The following is an 18,666-nucleotide window of genomic DNA, read 5'->3' on the forward strand; positions in this document are numbered from 1 at the left end:
GACTGCAGGACATGGAGTATTAAGGGAAACCCATTCCAAGATGGCTGACAGGCCACATGATTGTGGTTTCACACATACACATTAATGTATTTTAATATATGCACATGCATGCTTAGGGACACCTCTCCACACTTCTCTGACACGTGCTTGCACCTGCATTGTGACAGGGGCAGCAGTTTTTAATTTACCATTCTGAGTTGGTGGACAGCCGTGTTACAACACTAAATTAAAATGTGAAAAAAGTAAAACAGAGGCACAAAAAAGTGCAAAAAAGGAGCACTTTGCTAATGCAAGTTCCATGGAAAAATGCAATAACTTGAAAAAATATAAAATGGGGGGCATGTTAGGGAAATGAAAGTGCTGTAGGTTAAAAAGACTATATGAAGGAAACATGTGACTCCCATTGAGTACTTAGTAGGAAATAAAACAAGAATTGCCAAAAACTACCACATTTGAAATACAAGTGAGCAATTGTATTTGTCAATGCCAGTTTGATTTGGCATGGTAAATCTAAATAAAAATAAAAGAAAAATCTGAAAATGGCTGTTGGTTCATCACAACACATACACTTGTATTGGTGCCATTTATTTATGTGTTTTCTCAAAGAAACACCATTCCAAGATGGCTGTTGTGTTGCATGCTTACACTGGGGCATCATTATGCATTTGAAACCAAGAGCAGCCATTTTAGAACGTGTTTACTTTTACAAAACACTATTCTACCATGGCTGCTATGGCACTCTCATGCATCATGATGTCAAATAACAAGTGCATGCAGCAATGTTTATTTTGCAATGGCATTTTCATTTATTTAATAACCCTTTATTTACTTAAATTACCATTTGTACTTGGCTGACAGCCATTTTCAAACAGTAATTAAATTACCAAACAATGAAAGCGCAAGACCAAATTAAAGGAGCAAGAGGGCCGGTAGCATAGTGCAGCTGCCAGACATTCATAAAAAATATGAATGTAAAGAAAAAGGCGAAAGGGAGAGACAGGGGAGGAATATCAAGAAGCAAGCGGCCCAATATCAGTATGCAGCTGTCAGGACCTCACAAAGAAAAAAAAAAAAAAAGGGGGGCACAGCGAGCATAGCAGGGAGGGATTGGTCCATTAGTAATGCATAGCTACTAGTCACTCTCAAATTACAAAAAAACAAATAGAAAAAGAAAATGGGAAGAGGAGGGAATGGGGAAAGAGTAGGCAAATAATGCATTGCCAAAGAGTGCTATGCCAGAAATATAAAGTAGTTCCCTTTTGTCATCAGTGTAAGGATACAAGTCATCTAATCAAAAATATTACAAAGAAGAAGTGCTACCGGGACAAGACAGAAAAAAAAAATAGGGAAGAAAAACATCAAATCAGGAGCATGGAACTGAGACAGACAATAAAGCTGTCTAATCATTGTCAAGGAGATGACCCAAAACCAACTCTATGTGTTATATTGAAAGTAGTAGGTCTTCAACAGCAAAGCTAAAGGTGTCTGTTAGTAAAATATAAAAATAGTAACCTCCAGCATGCAGTGGAAGGATGAAACTCATTCAGTCCGAACACTGTGAGACCGAATGTTCCTGGGAGTAACAAACACAAGAATGGGTAGAAATGTATTGAATCAACATCTACAACTGAACTAGACAACAAAGTCACCCGCTTGTGAGCAAGGGGCTAACACAGAGCACATTCTAAGTATATGTTATGTATTGCAAACAACAGGGCTGCCTTTCATCCCCCAGTCCTCCAGATGCATTCAGATACTGGTGCAAAAACTAGATCATCAGTGTGCTATGAATATAATTGAAAAACAGTGCCTTCAGCAACAGCATAACAATGGGATTTACTAATATAATATAAAATCACAGATACACAGCCAGTGTTATAGTAATAGAGGTACAGAGGCAAACAATGCAAATCAACTGCAACACTGGGGGAAGAAAAGAAGGAAGGAAGGTGAATTGACTCAGAACGTATAAAGTCAAAAAGGGAGATGAATGTAGGGAAAGAGAGTGTGCAAAATAGAGCAGCAAGAGAAAGAGTGGGAATGTGTGTGTGTTTGCGAGAAAGCTATAGAAAGAATGTTAGTGAGTCCACATCAGACAATAACTGATAGAAAAAGACCTACAAAGAATGAAAGAAAGAGTGTGGGAAAAAGGGAGACAGATTACTGTTTTTCGTAGACACTAAATAGAGGAAGAGTACATTTAAATCAGACCCTGTAATACCAGTCAGATACAGGGGTTTACTGGTGTCTCATAAAGCTCAGACACAAATGTCTCACTGTACACTCCTGCAACACAGGCAGCGACTACATCAGGTAAGAGCTGCAATAATGGCACAAGGCAGAATAATCAAGGCCCAATGCAATGCCCATAAAAGTTTCCCCAGGATTTTTAGGCAGCAAGATCACTTTGTGAATTAGTACGTCCACTAGATGACCTGCATATTGGCATGTCTACTAAGCCTCATGTTTCCTAGATTGATACAATTACCATTTGCTATGTCTATTCCTGCATTACTGTTTGACGTATTTGTATAGGATTAATCTAGCTAAAAAGTAGTGGTGCACTGTTCACAGTCAAAGGCAATCAATGAGTGTTAACAGAGCTAGATGGGGTCTAGAAACAGAAGGGTGCCATTACAACATTGTGATGCAGTGTTCTTTAAAGAGGTGAGTCTTAAGCTTCTTTCTTTATAGGAGCATCAATGGGAAGGACCGAATTTTTTTCTTTTTACACTTCTTAGTCTTCAGTCTGATTGTGTTCTAGCTGCGGGTGTGTTTAGAGCAACCAGAGATGGTGAGCTTGTCTGTTACATAAGTGGAGGTGCTGGTTGTAATTGCTTTGTAAATTATGTAGCTGATTTTGAAGATGGCATAGACTGACAAGAGAAGCCAATGGAGCTCCATCAGCAACTCTGCTTCCCATCATGGCCGAAGAATGAACCCTGACCTAATCACTCATTGTCACCTACATCGAATGCTGGTATCATGCAAACTATCCACTTGCCCTTGCATGCACCATGCCTTCCCCAAAGGACTCCTACTGATCAGTGAAGCACTAACTCCCATCCTCAATGCCTCCATTGACTCAGTCACTTTCCCACACACCTGGAAACATGCTACTCTTATGACCCTACTCAAGAAGCAATCCACTGACTCAGCCACATTTTTCAACTACAGACCCATCTCCCTACTACCATACCCAGAAAATGCCTTAGAGAAACTAATCAACTGATGCCTTATTGACCACCACAGCAAACACCAGTTTCTCAACACCACAAAATCTGGATTTAGGCTCAACCACAGTAAAGAATTATCACTCATTACTGCCACAGATGACATCTTCATGATTCTTGACAGAGGAAACACAACAGCCCTCATAGTCCTTAAACTTTCTGCAGCACTTTAAACAGTCTCACACCCCATCCTCATCAGGTACCTGCATGAGATTGGTATCCAAGGACCCACCCTCTGCTGAATCTGCTCCTTCTTAATGGATAGAACAAAAGCTATCAGCCTGGCACTGTACTCCTGGGAGCCCAGAAAACTCATCTGCAGAGTGCCTCAAGGTCCATCACTCCACCCTCTTCAACACATACATGATCCCTCTGGCCAAGGTCTTCCGCAGACCCATCAACATCCTCTCGTACGCTGACAACACACAACTCATACTCTTACTCTGGGACAAAACCCCCATCACAAGAAACAAGTTCACCGCCTGCATGACCAAAGTTGTTAACTGGATGAAAGCCAACTGTCTCAAGCTCAACACCCACAAGATAGAAGTAGTGATCTTCAGCAAGAACACCTCAACATGGGGCTCCAACTGGTGGTCAGCCAAACTCAAACCCATGTCAGGAACATTGGAATAAAATCAACAGCAAACTGGACATGACGGCACAAGCCACGCTGTCATTGTATCCTGCTTTCACATCCAGAAGATGCAAAGGAAGGTCTTCAAAGGGCTCTTAACCAACACTAGAAAAACTGTCACTCGTGCCATACTCTCTAGCAAGTTGGACTACAGGAACATCCTCTACTCTGGGATCACCAAGCATTCTCCAGAGGACTATAAGCCATCCTAGAACACAGCAGGACTCATTCTCAACCTCCCACAGAAAGAGATTATTAGAAATGGGTTCTCTGGTTGGCAGTCAGTATGTACTCTGTCCAAGCAGGGACCCTAACTTTGGTCAGGGTAAGGGAGATACACGCCTAGGATAACCCCTGCTCATTCCCTTGGTAGCTTGGCACCTGCAGTCAGGCTTATCTCAGATGCAATGTATACAGTATTTGTACAATCACACACTGACACCATGACAATACCACAAAAGGCCTCAACACCAGTTTAGAAATATAGCCAATATTTAGCTGAGTAAAACAAGACCAGAACAACAAAAATCCAACCTACACAAGCAAAGTTATGAATTTTCAAAGATTAAACTTCAATATAGTGCTTAGAAACACAAATGCTTCAACTTGGTGTTATCACAGCATCGTGGCGGAGTTGTTCTCAACAAGCCGACACAGAGACGGGGATCGAAGTGTTGCTGGATCCGGTGCAGCATTGGTTTTGGTTCTGCAGAGCAGAGGAGGGGAGGCATCGGTGTGAGGCTTTGGGTTGGGTGCAAGGTAAAGTCAGGAGGCGTCAGGCCTACGATGTCAACCTACCTTAGGGGTGCCTTACATGAACAAAAAGGGAAGGTTTGAGCCTGGCAAGTGGGTATGCTTGGCAGGTAGAATTGGCAGTTTAAAACTGCACACACAGACACTGCAGTGGCAGGTCTGAGCCATGTTTACAGGGCTACTCATGTGGGTGGCACAATCAGTGCTGCAGGCCCACCAGTAGCATTTGATTTACAGGCCCTGGGTACCACTAGTGCAGTTTACTAGGGACTTACTAGTAAATCAAATATGTCAATCATGGAAAAGCCAATTACATGTACAGTTTAGGTAGAGAGCACTTGCACTTTAGCACTGGACAGCAGGTACACAGTCAACATAGGAAGCAGAGGCAAAAAGACAGGGGAAACCACACCACGGATGCCAGGTCTAACACGTGTCCCGCCAGCTGAAAGTCAGGAGAACTACCCAACCTCATGGGAGTTCTCATCACTAAGGCGAAAGAATCTGGACAGACCATCAGCATTGGTGTGTTTTGTTCCAGGGCGGTGTTCCACCAAAAAAGTTCATTCCCTGTAGAGATAGACTCCTCACCAGTTTTGGGTTCTCCTCCGTCAACTGCATTAACCATCTGAGGGGTGTGTGGTCCGTCTGAACTTGGAAGTGAGTACCAAAAAAGTAGGGCCTCAGCTTCTTCAGTGCCCAGACCACAGCAAAAGCATATTGCTCAATTGCAGTCCACCTCCGTTCCCAGGGAAGTAACATCCTAGTAATAAGGCTACCGGCTGGTCTAGACCCTCTTCATTTAGCTGTGCTAGAACTGTTCGCACACCATGCTCTCATGCATCAGTCTGCACAATGAATTACTTGGAGAAGTCGGGCCTTCTGCACAGGTGCCGTGCACATGGCTGCGCTCAGGGCATCAAAAGCCGTCTGGCAAGCCTCAGTCCAGATCACCATTTTGGGATGCTTTTTAGAGGTCAGCTCAACCAAGGGGTTAACTATAGTGCCATACCTCTTGACACACCTCCTGTAGTACCCGGTGAGACCATGTAAAGCTCTCACCTTGGTCTGGGTCTTGGGAGGCTCCCAAGCTACAATGGTATCAATATTTAGTTGTAGGGGTGCCACCTGGCCATTCTCCACCCGGTGTCACAGATAAACCACAGATCCCTGCCCTATTTGACATTTACTAGCCTTAATAGTGAGGCCTGCCATCAGCAGAGCCTTCAAAATTTCACAGAGGTGCTGCAGGTGTTCATCCCAGCTGGAGCTGAACACTACAATGTCATACAGGCAGGCTGCACATAATTCCCCCAACCCAGCCACAACCTGGTTGACCAACCTTTGAAAGGTGGCAGGGGCATTTTCCATCCCAAAGGGCATAACCCAGAACTGGTAGTGCCCATCTGGGGTGGAAAATGCTGACCTCTCCTTTGCCCCGAAAGTTAAGGCAATCTGCCAGTACCCAGACGTTAAGTCACACATGCTGAGATACTTGGCAGCTCCCAACTGATCTATGAGCTCATCAGCTCTGGGGATGGGGTGCGCATCAGTCTAAGTGATGGAGATGAGTCCACGCTAGTCCACACAGAACCTGGGTTTTGGGGTGGCAACAGGGTCAGTAGCCTTTGGGACCAAGGACTTTGGGCTGGACCAAAGACAGATGGAGAACTCAATAACCCCTAATACCAACATCTTGGAAACCTAATTCTTGATGCTAGCCCTGAACTTGTCAGTCATCCGGTAAATCTGGTGTTTTACAGGTGGACTGTCCCAAGTGTCCACATAGTGTATACACAGATGAGTGACACCTGGGGTCAAGGAAAGCAAGGAGGCAAACTGTCCCAACTACTGGTGACAGTCCCTCTGTTGCCCTGGGGTCAGTGTGGAGGAGATGTTCACACCCTCCACAGACCCATCTTTCTACGGGGCAGGACAGGAGGTCAGGAAGACGCTCACTCTCTTCCTCCACTTCATCTGTTGCTAGGAGCATTGTCACTTCAGACCTCTCAAAGTGAGGTTTGAGGCTGTTCACATGCAGGACCCTCAAGCGGGTCCTAGGAGTCTGCAAGTTCACCAGATAGGTGACATCACTCTTGCGCTCCACCACCTCAAAAGGCCCAGTCTACTTATCCTGGACACTACAAGGCTCCACTTGGGCCATGAGCCACACTTTCTTGCCAGGCTGAAACATGACCAGAGTGGCATTCTGGCCATACCAGCGTTTCATCTCCTCCTGACTTGCTTCTAGGTTCTCCTGAGCGAGTCTCCTGAAGTGGGCTGTCTGGTTTCTAAAGGATAGCATGTACTTAACACATTTTGGGGGGGCTTACTGGAGGTCTTCTCCAAGCCCTCCTTCACCAGACTCAGAGGTCGCCTCAAAGGATGGCCATAAAACAGTTCAAAGGGACTAAAACCAAGTTCCTTCTGTGGTACCTCCCTGTAAGCAAACAGAAGACATGCCAAGAGGACATCCCACTTACACCTTATGGGTTCTGACAGACCCATAATCATGCCCTTCAGGGTCTGGTTGAACCTCTCAACCAGCCTATTTCCTTGGGGGTGGTATGGAGTGGTGAACTTGTAGGTCACCCCACACTCCTTCCACAGAGACATCATACAAGTAGATATGAGTTTGGTACCCCTGTCAGATATCACCTCCTTGGCGGGTAAAAGTCCCAATCAAAGCCCCACCCATCACAGGGGCTGTAATTGACCTCACAGGGATAGCTTCTGGGTACCGGGTGGCATGGTCCACTAAGACCTGGATAAACCTGTTGCCTATTGCTGTCTTGGGATCCAGAGGCCACCAAATGTCAATCCCCACCCCATGAAAGGGTGTGCTAACCACAGGGAAAGGTTGGCGGGGAGCCTTACATTTCCCCCCACTCTTGCCACCAGCTTGACAAGTTTAGTGAGACCTCCAATTTGCATCCGAGTGCCTGTTCATTTGGGGTCAGTAAAAGTAGATGACAAGCCTCTCAAAGGTCTTGTCCTGTCCCAAATGTCCTGCTAAAGGCACATCATGAGCCAGACCCAGCAGGAAGGCTCTGAAACACTGTAGAACACCAGCACACCTGCTACCCCAGACTTAGCAACCTTAGGCTTACTATACATGAGGCCATCCTCCCAATAGATCCAGTGTAATCCAGACTCCTTGCCAGATGCCTGGCCTTCAGCCTGCTGTCCCAGACCCTCACGAGTAGGGCATGGCTTTTGTGCCTCACAGAATTCTTCCCTGGTGGGACCCCCTTCCTGCTGTCAATGGGTCAGCTCGGACACTCCCCCAGTTCCGCAACTGGTTCCCATGTAGGCTTTGGGGCACCCCCCTCAGGTTCAGCCTCCTCCCAGACCATGGGAACTTCTGGGGCCGGTTTCCCATGCCCTATGCTGTTCCTCTTCCTGGCAGGCTCCGTGGCCTCCTGATCACCCTGACGTGCTACCAAAGACCGGGTTCTCACATACACCCACCCAGGCAGACCCACCATCTCCAAGTGTGCCCAGTGTTCCACCTCACTCCAAGGGAAATCCTCCAGGTCATTGCCTAGCAGACAATCAACAGGCATGGTTGGACTCACAACTACCCTCAAGGAACCTGAGAAACCCTCCTCCACTCCAAGGGAACCTGTGCTACCTCACACCAGCGCTCTGAGTTCTCTACAGCAACCACTTGGTGAAGCACATAGGGAGCTACCTGCTCTTCAGGCACCAGGTGACACCTTACAGTAGTCACACTGGCTCCTGTGTCTCTCAGAGCCTCCACCCTTTGTCCATTGATGGTCACCCACTGCCTGTACATCTTAGTGTTCTCAGGCACAAGGGTCTTCTGGACCATCTCACTCTCCCCTAGCGAGAGGAGGGTAATCTCAGCTGGTTTCCACCCTTCTTCTGAAACCAACTCCTCCCCAAGTGTATACACTGGCCAAACCTTGTGACTGAGCACCAGTGGGTGTCTGTGTCCACTTGGGACATTTTGCCCCCCCCCCTCCCCTTATATGACCCACCTGATCACATGCATAACCTTTGTGGGGATCCTTCTCTGCAGGTTTCCTTGAAGAGATCCATGGTTTCTTCTAACCTGTGGGCTTGGAATCCTTACCCTGGGAACTAGGTTGGGTTCCTTTAGAGAACTCCCCCATCTACCCTTAACCCCCCACTTCTTCTGATGGCGACCTTGCCCACCCTTGGCAGAGTCTACCCTATACCTCCTTTGAACCCTGGTGCTCTCCCACCAGTCAGCTTCCTGGGGTCAGTCAGCTTGCTGCTAATAAGGTGCTGGCGCAGCTCTAGAAAACAAAGACTATACAAGCGCTCCCATGCAATTAAATTGTACAGCTCCTCATAAATTGTGTTACCTTGCTGCTCTTCACCCAACCATTCAGTGACCTGCAAAAATAATCTACACATTCCAACCAAGTTTTGGATTCCTTTTTCTTATAGGATCTACACTTTTTCTTGTACTGCTCAGGAGTGAGGCCATACCTAGTGAGTAAGGCACCCTTCGTGATTGAATAGGTGAGTCCCTGGGGATCCCCTAAGGATGTTAGAGTGTCCCTACCCTCTACCTCAAAGTGTTTCCACAGACCTGCCCCCCCAGTGTACCTCAAGGACCATGTTCATGTGGAAAGCTAACTCGTACCCCTTAAACTACAGGTATATGTCATCCTCCTTTTTGTAATCCCTCACTAAATCCTTTGGGATGTGTACCTTCCTTTCAGACTGCACTGTGGTATTGCTGCCACCATAGCTGCTGGACTGTCTCCTTTGGTCCAGCTCTCTCAAACTTAACTCATGAGGCGAAAGCATATTTTTCTCTTCCATTGCTAATCTTTTCTCTTCCGTCTCCATTTTAAGCTTTTCTAACTCATTTTTATGCAAGAGTTCCAAAAAGGCAGAGAGATCCCAAAGGAATAAAACAAAAAGGAAGCAGAAAAATATCAGAGAAAAAAAATCAAGTAGTATGTGGCCCCGTAATGGGCCGTGAAAACAGTTGTGTACACCAATGTATGTGAAGTACAAATACAAGTTCTTTCCCAACCGCTGATCACCAAAGTTAGAAATGAGATGTCTAGTTGGCAGTCAGTATGCACTCTGGCCAAGCAGGGACCCTCACTCTAATCAGGGTAAGGGAGAAAGACACCTAGGATAACCCCTGCTAATCCCTATGGTAGCTTGGCACAAGCAGTCAGTCTTATCTCTGAGGTAATGTGTAAAGTATTTGTACAATCACACACAGTAACACAGTGAAAATGCCACAAAAGGACTCAACACCAGTTTAGAAAACTAGTCAATATTTATCTGAGTAAAACTAAACCAGAACAACAAACATCCAACCTACAGATGTGTAGTTATGAATTTTCAAAGATTAAACTTCAATAGAGCACTTCGAAACACAAATGCTTAATTTTGGTGCTATCACAATGTTGTGACGGAGTCGTTCCCAACAATCTTACAGCAATGGCACCGGTCACGGAGTCACACGGACCACCAGATATAGTACCTTGTGAAAATGAGGAAACAAGCTAGTGCACGGAGTTGGGGATCGAGCGTCGCTGGATCCTGTGTGAGATTGGTTCTGGTACTGTTGACCAGCGGAGTGGAGGCATCGCTGCAAGGCATCAGGTCTTTGCTGCAGAGCAGTGGAGATGAGGCGGCATTGGTGCAAAGAGTTGGTTCCTTACGCTCCAGCGGGGTCAATGTCCGGCGGTCAAGATGCAGGGGGCAACATCATTGAGTCACGGTCACGCCATAAGGCTGCAGACGCTGCTGCGGAGTCGGGTGTCTCGGATGTCGGTGACGCAGCACTCAGGACTCACAAACTCACAGGACGTCAGCGGCTGCTGCGCTGTCAGGCCTGCGATGTCGGTCGAGGTTATCGCACTCCAGCGGGGACCAAAGCTTCAATTGGAGGCAGCCTTGTGGGATCCGGCAGCAGCATCAGTTCGGATGTCATACGAAGTTGGTGCACGTGTTTTTCTTGGTTTTTCACCAGCTTTTACTCCCAAGGGTGCAGAAACTGGAGCAGGCACCATCTGGCAAGTTAAGAATTCACAGCAAGTGATACTAAAGGCTGGTAGGTGAAGTGTTTGCTGCTCTTGAGACTTCTTAACAGGAGGCAAACTCAGTCCAAGCCCTTGGAGAAACTTCACAAGCAGGATCAGGATGCAGAGCAAAGTCCAGTCTTTGCCCTCTCTAAGGCGGAAGCAGCAACTGCAGGCCAACCGAGCAAAGCACACACAGCAAAGGGGCAGTACTAGTCCTCCAGCTCTTCAGCTCTTCTCCTTAGCAGAGGTTCCTTTTGATCCAGAAGTGTTCTAAAAGTCTAGGGTTTTGCGTCTACTACTTATACCCCTTTCAGCCTTTGAAGTAGACAAACTTCAAAGGAAAGTCTCTGTTGTTCACAAGAACCTGCCTTGCCCAGTCCTGGCTCAGACACACACCAGGGGGTTGGAGACTGCATTGTGTGAGGACAGGTACAGCCCTTTCAGGAGTGTCAGGTCCCCCATCACCACTCTAGCCCAGGAGACACATCATGATATGCAGGCTACACCCCAGCTCCCTTTGTGTCACTGTCTTGGGGGAATTCACTACAGCCCAACTGTCAGTATGACCCAAACGTGAAATACACAAGCAGGCAGAGGCCCAAAATGGCCAAGCAAGAAAATGCCCATTTTTTAAAAGTGACATTTTCAAACTGACAATCTAAAAACCAGCTTTACCAAAAGATGTATTTATCTTCTCCCAATCCGAAACTGCACTTAAAAGAAGTTTAAAGGCAGTCCCCAGGTTAACCTATGGGAGATATAGGCCTTGCAACAGTGAAAAACACATTTAGCAGTATTTCACTGTGTGGGCATGTAAAACACATCAGTACATGTCCTACCTTTCACAGACTGCACCCTGCCCATGGAGCTACCTAGGGCCTACCTTAGGGGTGCCTTACATGTACAAAAAGGGAAGGTTTGGGCCTGGCAAGTGGGTATATATGCCAGGTAGATTTGGCAGTTTAAAACTGCACACACAAACACTGCAGTGGCAGGTCTAAGCCATGTTTACAGGGTTACTCGTGTGGGTGACACAATCAGAGCAGCAGGCCCACTAGTAGCATTTTATTTATGGTGTGGTTCTAAAAATTCTGGACCCATGTAATTTACTTTGCCACAGCAGTACGATTTTAGTATCAAAAGACCGATAATGACTAGTACACTAAGCATGAGCATTTTCGCTCAATTCCAGCAGCGTTTTCACCTCGAAATCGCCATTTTCGTCCTGCACTCGTGGCTCCCATTTTATACACGACAGCCATTTTAAAAGTTGCCCTCACATAGGCTTATAATACAGTCAGATTTGATTCCAAGGACACGTACACCTTGATTGACTTTTCTCTGACCTGGGCAAGCTGGAACCATTGCCTCAGGCCAAACCTGTTTGGTCAGTCCCTCTCCCAGTGGCCGAATCAGATAGCATCAAGGCACACCAGGCCATAAAACCCTTATTATTGCTCACACACCCTGCCTAACTTGCTCACACCTGCATCTGCTCTTTTCTTCTTCTTACTTTACGAGGGGGAGGTGCCCGTTTTTATTGGGGGTCCACACTTATCTGATGTGAAATTCTAGGCCTTGCCGGGTAATTTATTATGGGCTGGATGACATGAAATATGAGGTTTCATCATGACACTGGTTTTTCCTTTGTAGTGAAAACATGTGAATGACCAACCAAAATGTCAAGAATGTTTGCCTGAAGCTTAAAAAACTGTATATAAGGAAACCTGATTTTGCATTGACACACAGTCTCCTGAGAACATACAAATCGTGCTGTTGTACTTCTAGGACACTTGTCAATTGGTTGCAGCCAATAAATTCGATCTTTGACTTCACCTAGAAGACTCTGAGTTTCTGTAGTCTGAAGCAGGAAAGTACCCGAGGTCTTTGGGTGTACCCTGGCACAGCTGGGTTACCAGATCAGTACCGGTTCTGAAAAACCCAGTACCTCAGTTGGCGCCCAACGTGGGGCGATACCAGCGGTACCGGTCCAAGCCTGAGGTCCGTGGGGAGCTTCGTGTGAAAATTCTGGAGGAAGGCCGCCACTTCATCGACCCCTGCATGTCGACGTGGTCCGAAAGTCTTTGTTGCGAGGTTCCCCGCTTCCCGACGGCTATGAAGGACTGCTGCCCTGGCTATCGCCCTGATTTGGACCCTTGATTTTTGGTAGAGCGAAACGATAAGACGAGTCTTCTGGTGACGTCATTGATATTTTCAGTTAAGTATAAGTGGAGCGTCTCCCAGTCCTTAGTTGGACACTTGGTTTGGTCCTTAGTTGGACACTTGGTTTGGTCCTTAGTTGGACATTTGGTTTGGTATCCCTTTGGGATCACTTTGATTTGGAACTTGCAAGTACCAAAGCCGAAGGACTCGTGTATTCACGAGACTATCGTAAACGATAATCCTTTGAAGTTTGAAGCTAGACTAGTGAGCGAAGATGCCTGGTCTTAGCAGACTTGGAAATTTGTTTTGTCTTGGTTGTAAAAGGGACTCCCGGTTGGAGGACTCATGTCCGGTTCCTCTGATTGGAACTCCAACCTATGAACTATATGTGAAGCACGGAGTGGGCCCCATCACGTTTAATAAAGTATGGGTCCGCTATTCTTGGAAATAATTGAGAAAAGTTTTCTTTTTTTTTTCTTGTAAATATGACTTACAACTAGGATCTGCAAACGGTTCTGTAAGTAAATTGCGACGGCGCTATTTATGAAAAATGGCTAAAGCGCGCGGTATTATGTGTACTGAATGTTTTCTGTTTATATCTGAAATGAGCTCAATGTGTGTTTGTGGGTCTTCTTGATGTTTACAGTTTGTTAAGTAAAATGTTGGTTAATTAATATTAAGTAGAAACTTAGAAAAAATCCAGAAATGAACCATGTGATGTGCTAACATAGCTATATGTTGCTCTTTAATTTATAGAATGAGCAATTGTGCACATATACAAAACTGCCGTTAAATGCTTAATAAATTAGAAAACACATTCAATAGATATAAATAGGGCCCCCCCCCCCAAAAAAAACGAAATTATCTATTTTCAATTCAGCCAGCACTTTCCCAGTTAAACATGGGTGGAATTTTGCATAACCTTCCTTTTAAATGAAAGTGGCGCAAAAATGTGACGCATTTCAAGTTAGGCTTATGCGCTTAGGCTTGTGAGTTAATGTATCCCAAATAATAGGCAAGGGATGCAGCTTGCTTTTATATGTGGAATTATGACAAAAAAAAAAAATGGGTTTTTATTTTTTTTTAAAGAAAATTATTAATTATGGAAAAATTATTTAAAAAAATAAGTGCCTTTCAAAATCGTTTTTTAATATTTATAAAGCTTAATACCTATACTATGACCTCCTAACATTAAAATTTAATTCAAGTTATGTTGCACCACTAAAATGACATTTGTATGTGCAATTTTCCCTTGGCGCAGGAGCAAACAAGCTCATTTCTATAAAGTATAAGTTAATATTTTCAATGGCTGACTCATGGATTGTGTAATAGACATTCTGGTAATGCATATTATGCAAGAAAATTGTAGGATATTGATTTTTTAATGCCTAAAATATCAAAGTCGATTTTGGGCAAAAGCACTGTTTAAACTGCATTTTCTTTCATTCAGAGTACTTTTTAAAGTGTCTCAGGCTTCAGTAAATGCATACATTTAGGTTTGATATATATTTGCAGGTTGTGCCTTCTTATGATTCAATGAGTCAATGTGCCAGTACAAAGGCTTGTTTTAATATCAAGGTTGAAGGTTCTAACTTCAGCTGGGCCTACTGAGACGTTCATTCATTCGAGGTTGATGAAATATGTACCATTGCATGGGATTGCAACAAGCATTTATTCTAACAACTGGTATGTGTGTTATTAAGGTGTGTGAATTATTCACAGTAAATGTAGTTTAATAATCTGGAAATAGAGATGATTTTTTTTTACAGTGGAAATTGTAGGTGCCAAATTAATATGGAGTGTCAGTGTAACAATTTTTACTTTTAGAAAGGTAAAACTAAGGTGGCTTGATGTTGCGAAGTAACTGACAAGAGGGTAACAGTTAAGTAATGGAAATTTATTTTCATGTATTTGGTCCTATCATGAATTGTTCTTGCTGGTCCTGTATGTTAGAAGAGAAACAGTAAAGTTATATTTGACAGCAGATTTCCATTGCCTGGTGATCTACTGTCAAAAGGAGGGTAAGGATTTTAAACCTGACAAATTAAACAGGCCCAAATATTGGGTTTTGGGCTGCAGGTTTACAGTGCATAAAGTACATGACATGGTGTTGTGTGCCACCGCTTATTCACACATGCTATTGTTTTGTCTATGCTTTTTGTGCTTGATACACAGCAAGTATATCTGATGGCTTGACGTTTTGTGCGTTTTTATTATTTTTTATTTGTTTTTTGCATGTTTGTTGCTGCTTTTGATACTATTACAAGCTCCCCTGTGTTGTGATGGGATGGTCATGACGATGCCCATCGCTACGCAACAGTTGGTTGAACTTGTTCTGGTTACTAAATTCCACAGATAATGATATTTCATGCTGTGAACATAAAAGACAACACTTCACCAGTGAATGTCTATTTGGCTATAATGGTATTGAAGGAAAATAAAAAGAGATATACAGGATCAAAGTGTGTCACCTGCAGTTAGTCACGTTACTGCCCCTTCCCTTAAAGGAACAGGCAGCCCTACATTTATGTATCCTTGATTGGACCTAAGGATGAAATTATAGATCTGTGACTCAAGGTGACCTAATTTCTATATTACATTAGTTAACGATGTTGTGTTTCCTAAGTAGCATATGGCTTTCGTTCCTTAAAAGAAAACCAGGTTTTCATTTTTTCCTGAAGAAGGAACTGAAACATTAGCTAGGAGTACCGTATATGTTGTAGTCGCCAATGGTAGAGTTAAAATTTGTGTAACTTTGGCCTTTGTGTACCACCCGTACTCTCGATGTTGTGTCACATGCCTGACTATCACCCAAATAAATTTTTTTTGTTCTTCCTATAGATTTTTTTTCTTTTGTTACTTCCCCTGACCAATGTCGCATCATGCTTAGTTATTGAGATTTTAGCTATGTCCTAGTCCCATTTCTCTTTTTCGAATTCCTTTCACCAGTCAGCCCTTTTATTATTATTGATGTATTGTTCAGGTTCACATTTCCAGACTGCAGTGATATACCAGGGACCCCCATGTTATGTATAATTCCCTTTGGTATGACCAGACTGGTTTTCAAGAATTTGCCTTAGGCCTGCTTCAATGTTTTCCAGCCTGACTGTCAGGGTAGCGATAGACTGGTTAACTGACTCAATATTATAGTAAGACAAGTTTTCCATCTCAATAGGAGATATCTTATGTTTACCTTTTTGAACATGACGAATTTTCAATGTCTATTTTAATTTGGTTTTCGGTTCCCTTCTGTTCCTGCTACTTTAATTTTTGGTGGGATCAGATGTGTCCTAATCATGCAAATATCAGGACCCTCTAGTTCTTGTCTTTTTGTTTGCACATTTGACTATTAGCCTGTGTATTGCATAGTGCACCTGAGGCACAGTTTTTAAAGGAAGGTTTCTACATGTCCCTGATAATCGGTATCATGTGATTTCTCTATTGAGATGTTCTAAGGTAAGGAGGAACACCTAGACTTAATCATTGAGGCAAATATGTGTTTACCCCATTAGACAATGCCACTGTGTGAGGAAATCCATTCAGATAGAATTCTCATGTAGCTATAGATGGCAGAGAATAATGGAGAGAATCCAATTAAAGATGCTAGAGACCATGTTTTGCCCTTCTGCCTTTGTCTTTGTATTTTATGCCCATGGTGTATGGCTACTCCTTTGAAGATTGCAGACCACCTGCTTGCAGTCCCCTTGTTAAAAACCATGAACTGTTTTTTTTTTTACTAAATTGAAGGAAACTAACAACTGTGGCACATTTCCTATGTCACTAGATTCTGCGGGTATCAAGTCATAATAACCTGCAGGACATTGATTTAAGCCTAACTCCCATCAGTGACAGCTACAGATGAAAGACGGACGTCTTGGCCCTACAGTCTCAGCACCCAGAAAGTAGCAAAGCTGGACAGCGATCGCCAGCGCATGGTATCGTACTTGCTCCATCAGACGGCGTTGGACATCACAAAACCAAAGTTTCAGTGTAAAAGAGCTAAAGAGAAGGATTCCTGTTGTTGATGGCAGAGCTGTTTTGAGGTTTCATTTCTCTACCTGTCATGTGCTGGTAACCTCTGACAGTGTGCAATCCCTTGAGCCCCTTGGCCTGAGTTTTGGCCACACACCCCCTTTTCTTTGCTCCAACGGAAGAAGGGCAGTGCACCGGAGATTTCAAGTTTGGAAAAAGGCACTATATTGTGGTGCCCATGAAAGAGCAGTTTGAGCGTCCTCTGACACTAAATAATGAGTGTTGGAGTCTGAAAGTGCTGCTGAGCTTGAGCTATTTCCCAATTAATGGTGCTTGCCTCTGCACGAGATGATTTGTGCCCTTGATCAATGAAGAGCATATTGTTTGTAGCATCTGCCACAGAGGAGAGACACTGGTGCATTGCTTTAAGACATTGAGACTTTCGAGTGAGCTGTGGGTGTTTGCCAGGAGGGCACTCCAACTAAGCAGTATTTTCTCACGAAGAGGCCTGAATTGAGAGGCCCATGCGAAAGAAAACAACAAAAGAAAATTTGATGGACAATAGAAGCCTGCCAGAGAGGCTTTTTGAACGGACTCTGGGCATAGTTGGTTTCACAAGAGGTTTCCGTGTGATTGTATAGACTAGGTGTTAGGAGACTGATTGTTTTGCTGGCATTGTTTTAAAGTACTATTCTGTTTAGTAAAAGCAGAATAAAGTCCATTTTCTGTGGAAAGAGTACCCCCTTTTCACCTTAGAGCATTGATGAGAGTCACCACTGTTCCACCTGAACATACAAAAATTACTGAAATGCAGAGGAGCCCTAAAAATGTTACTAGATAATTTTAGGATTTGCTTTTTGGTTAGGGTTGTGAAAAATTATTATTTCATAGTGGTCACTACTTTCTCCCGTTGTCTATATGTTCTTAATAACGTGTTTTCTAGTGTCTTTTAAACATGACGGTGTCATTTATGGGTAGGATTGTTTTTCTCTACTCAATTGACTTCTGCACCCACTTCCCAACCTATGTCTTTTCCTACTATTGTTTCTTTGCACTCTTTTCACCCTTTTCCTGAACATGAGCAGGTTAGAAGATCAGAATTCGTAAGCAATTCTTTTGTACAGCTTCTGCATCAACACTAGTTAGTAGTGAACATCACTAATTGTTGGGTGTGTGATCTTATGCCACCTACTGCAGATAGAGGTATTCCTTATTTTGTCCTGCCATATGTGGCCTTTTTGTGCTACTTCATGTTCAAGGAAACCTGCACCAAGAGACGAGCTAAATACTAGGATGATGTTACAGCAACATCTCAACGACTTTAGAAACATAGACCTGGACTCAGATTAGCATGAGAATAGGTTTATTGCCTATGTAAGGGCAAAAGGAGGGTTTGTGGTTCTAAAAATTCTGGACCCATGTAATTTACTTTGCCACAGCAGTACGATTTTAGTATCAAAAGACCGATAATGACTAGTACACTAAGCATGAGCATTTTCGCTCAATTCCAGCAGCGTTTTCACCTCGAAATCGCCATTTTCGTCCTGCACTCGTCGCTCCCATTTTATACACGACAGCCATTTTAAAAGTTGCCCTCACATAGGCTTATAATACAGTCAGATTTGATTCCAAGGACACGTACACCTTGATTGACTTTTCTCTGACCTGGGCAAGCTGGAACCATTGCCTCAGGCCAAACCTGTTTGGTCAGTCCCTCTCCCAGTGGCCGAATCAGATAGCATCAAGGCACACCAGGCCATAAAACCCTTATTATCGCTCACACACCCTGCCTAACTTGCTCACACCTGCACCTGCTCTTTTCTTCTTCTTACTTTACGAGGGGGAGGTGCCCGTTTTTATTGGG

At 44.1% G+C, this 18,666-nt stretch overlaps 1 protein-coding gene across 1 annotated transcript in view; it reads right to left on the reverse strand.

The window, feature by feature from the left end:
* The window catches only part of LOC138262426 (partitioning defective 3 homolog), a 1,341,057-nt gene that overhangs the window by 1,176,198 nt on the left and 146,193 nt on the right, over positions 1-18,666 (reverse strand). The gene's annotated exons all lie outside the window — the stretch shown is intronic.

The sequence above is a fragment of the Pleurodeles waltl genome, chromosome 10, assembly GCF_031143425.1.
Source record: "Pleurodeles waltl isolate 20211129_DDA chromosome 10, aPleWal1.hap1.20221129, whole genome shotgun sequence".
Taxonomy (NCBI): Eukaryota; Metazoa; Chordata; class Amphibia; order Caudata; family Salamandridae; genus Pleurodeles; species Pleurodeles waltl.